This window comes from Neofelis nebulosa, chromosome 2, assembly GCF_028018385.1.
Source record: "Neofelis nebulosa isolate mNeoNeb1 chromosome 2, mNeoNeb1.pri, whole genome shotgun sequence".
Taxonomy (NCBI): Eukaryota; Metazoa; Chordata; class Mammalia; order Carnivora; family Felidae; genus Neofelis; species Neofelis nebulosa.
The window spans coordinates 194,185,550-194,189,779 of NC_080783.1; positions in this window are offsets into that span (position 1 = coordinate 194,185,550).

Genomic DNA, 4,230 nt, shown 5'->3' on the forward strand with positions numbered 1-4,230 from the left:
CTGTGCCTCTCCCTGTCATCTCAAATTTCATATTTACTTCTGCTGATGAGATTTCGTCATGCTCGATTACGATTCATAGACTTGCGTTTCCAGATTTTATGCATCAAAATGCTCTGATTTACAGAGTCACCCTAAGCCTGACGCTGGCCCCCCAAGGTGCTGTTTCTGAGCGTGGGCACTGAGGCTTGTCCTGGGGCCACCCGGGGGCCTTGTTTCTGGGTACAGTGGCCTCTAGAGAGGCTCAGGAGGCAGTGCCTAAGAGAAGGCCTCCCGGCGTCTACGGGAGGGATGTGGTCAGGCTGTGCATGGGGACAAAGGTCCAATGGTGCTGTAGGAGCGGCCACCTGGCAGGCTGGATAGGCTGGCACTGACCCCGTACCTTGCCTTAACTCCATCAAGGACGTTATCCAAGGTCACACAAGTAGGAAGGGACAGGTCTAGGACTTGAACGCGGTCTGTTTGCATCCTCAACCCTAAACTCTTCATCACAGGACAATGGCACAAAAGGGAAAGCAGATGTGAGCCCAAGCTGGAGTCTGGGGCTTTCATACACTGATTATGTAGCACCCTCAGCCTCCTCTAGGACACTGGGTTCTGAGTCTGTTTGGGCAGCAAAGAGACACCCAGGTGCTTGGTCACTGATCTGACCTTGACAATAAAGTTCTCTGGAGGAACAAAGGGTATGAAGGCTGGCAAAACCCAAAGCACCAGGGCAGGAGCTATACGGGATGCCAGGACCTAAATCCTGGCAAGTCCCCAAGGCCGGGGGACATTTTCACCCCTTCTCAGACTGGCATCTACACCACTGGCCTTTAGAATCGCGGCTTAGCCTCTGATCACCTACCCGGCTCCCTGCTTGGGCTCCTGATTCCAGCTGAGTTATTTCTCTAGGATCCAAGTCCTGACTTTCATGCCACAAGGGGGTCAAAAAAATCCCTTAGCTGCTGAATCGGCGGCCCTCTGCCTGACTTGAGCCCCTGGCACCTTAGCACACTGCCGATGCTAGGGACAACTCTCTTGGTTCAAACCCTCTCCACCTGGCCATCACCGGCAGGCACCGCCCCCTTCTTCAGTGCCCCCGTCTCCTCACCCCATTCCTGTGGGTCGTGTCCAGTCGCGTGCACACACCCCCACCTCTGGTTCGTTCTTCAAAAGTTATCACCACCCTTGGGTACCCTCTCCCTCACCACGATCTCACTGCAGTTGTCACACTTCCCATACCCCGCCACGGTCGCCATCCCCTTAACCATCGCCACCAACAGCGAGCATCATCAGTTTCAGCACAGTGTCCCCCCCTCCAACACCACCAGTCCTTCCAGCTCTGCCATAACCATCCCCACCCCCCTTCCCCACTTTCCTCAAGTCACCTGTTACAGCCTCCTATTCCTGATCCCACAGTCACCCCTCACCACAGCTGTGGCCGCTCTACCCACCCCCATCACTGTCACTTACCAAAGTAATCAGGGCCCAGGTAGCTTCACAGGGGACAGAACTCAGAAGGGCAGAGGTCCCGATCTCAGACATTCAGGGGCTGATGCTAATTTGGTACCTGTGCCGTCCTTGCCTCCACGCGCAGCCCTTCCCACAGTGCCCCACGCTCCCCCCAGTCACAGGGTAGGGAAATGCCTGTCCTCTCTGGTGCCGCAGCCACCCTCTGCCCCCAGGCCTCGCTGAGAAGCAGCTCAAACGCCAACCTCCCTCCTTCCCAACTCCTCCCCATCCTAGCCGGAGGCTATTTCCAGGCCAGACCCTCCCAATCCCGGCTGTTACTACCACTTCCAGTGTTTTCTGGAGTCCAGGGAAACTGTGCCGTTCCCACCCAGGGCAGCTGAGAGTCTGGCATTGATTACCAGCCCCATAATTACCCTGCAGGCACTGGCAGGGATTTCAAGGCTGATTGACTTCAAATGAGAAATCCATGGGGATTCGGGGAGGGTGGGGGACCCTTTGCTGGGGGAGGGGCGGGGAGGAAGCTGTCCTCACCTGCGTGGGCCTCTGTGTCTAATACCACAGCTTTGGCAAGCGGAACATCCACTTGCTGAGTGACACCAGAGGCCTCCCCTGGAGGCTGAGATCTAGCCAGGGCCCCTGCCCACAGGCACATCATCCTTTAGAGAGGAACCGTCTGGATGGAACCTTGCCAGGGCTTGGGGAAGGACAGGGTTCTCCAGAGTAGAGAAATCAAGGGCCTTTCCTCCTCCCCGGGTGCACAGGGGAAAGCTGGAGGGCTAGGATGGTTTTCAGGGATGAGCAGCAGTGTAGTCAGGCCACTGGAGGCATTAAAAGGAACTGTTCCTGGGGCACCTGGGTGGCTCAGTCGGTGAAGCATCCAACTCTTGATTTCAGCTCAGGTCGTGATCTCACGGCTCATGAGTTCGAGCCCCACCTCGGGCTCTGCGCTGATGCCTGCTTGGGATTCTCTCTCTCTCTTCCTCTCTCTACACCTCCCCTCCTTGCTCACTCGCTCTCTCTCAGAATAAATAAATAAAAATTAAAAAGAAAGAAAGAAAGAAAGAAAGAAAGAAAGAAAGAAAGAAAGAAAGAAAGAAAGAAAGAAAGAAAGAAAGAAAGAAAGAAAGAAAGAAAAGAAAAAAGAAACTGCTCCCGGCCCGGGGAAATTCAGAGGTGAGGCCCAGGAGGAATGCCTTCTCAGATGAGACACATAAATATGCATTCTCTGATCCCACACGTATTTACAAGCCCACGAATTTTCCCATAGGCACCTGCACACACACATCTGCACTTGAGAACACATTCTCTGCCACTTCCTACACCGTGTACTCACAGGCTCAGAGGCAAAAATAAACACAAAGAGGGGGCCTCCCCACCTGTGTCCAGCCACACACACACACACACACACACACACACACATCTTCCCCCATCCTAACACACTCTACCACACCCCGCACCACCACACACTCACATCCTCGCACACATATATGCTCACACATTTTCAAACACCTTCTCACGTACTCAGAAGCCAAATACCCGGAAAAAGAAGAGAGACATCACCTCCACACTCATGCGCTCCTTGAGAAATTGTGGGAAGAGGCAAGCCACTTGTTCCCTCCCCCCCTCCGCCTCCTCGCAGAGGAGTTTTCATTTAAAAGTTGCCCGAGCCCAGGCTTTCAGATTACAGTCTAGACTATATAGGTTTCCTAAAGATAAGGCTGAGAAATTGATTTCAATTACCAAAGGGGAGAGGCTGTTCTCAGCCTCCTGAGCGGAGCATTAACCCTGGAGATCCGGGAGCTGGGGAAGGAGGAATCCGGCCTGGCGAGCACACGTGGAGCCCGCGCACGTGCACCTGGAGCTCACACACGCGTGCACGCTCCCATGCGAATCTCACTAGCACCCAGCTTGGGCACACAGCCCAGGCCTTTGAGTCAGGAGGCCTGGCTTCCGGCTTCAGTTCTGCTGCTATTTTGCTATGTGATCTTGGGAGACCTGCCTTTCTCCCCGCTAGGCTTCTCTTCTTGGCCCACATTCCTGCTCCCGAGGGTTCAAGAGGCCTGAGCTCACTCCTGGTGGAGCACCCACCTCTGTTGACCCTGTGGGCTCCCCAGGAGACACTCAGATGCCTCAGGAGCAGTGTCCTTGTCCTCTCCTGTGCCTCATGGCCTGGGTGGAGCTCTGTTCTCTGCACACGGGGTGGGGGGCGCTGCATTCATCAGAATAAGCATCGTTAGCTGCTACAACAGGGAGGCTCTAGCATCTCACTGACTGGAAGGATTTTTCCTTACACACACAAAATCCCATCTGGGTGTATTCATTTTCTAGTACTGCCATTGCTAATGACCACAAAATTAGCAGCTTGTTAAAAATACCATTTATTGGGGCACCTGGGGGCTCAGTCGGTTGGGTGTCTGACTCTTGATTTTGGCTCAGGTCATGATCCCAAGGTCACGGGATCAAGACCTGTGTAGGGCTCCACATTCAGCATGGAGCCTGCTTAAGATTCTCTGTCTCTGTCTCTGTCTCTCTCTCCCTCTACCCCTCTCCCCAACTTGTGCTCTCTCTCTGTAAAATATAAATAGATAGATAGATAGATAGATAGATAGATAAAACCATTTATTGTCTTATAATAGGTGAGATGTCCAAGTGGGGATTTGACTGTGTCCTCTACTTAGGGTATCACAAGGCCAAAATCAAAATGTTGGCCAAGAGGGTTCTTTTTTTTATAATTTTTTTTTACATTTATTTATTTTTAGAGAGACAGAGCACAAGTTG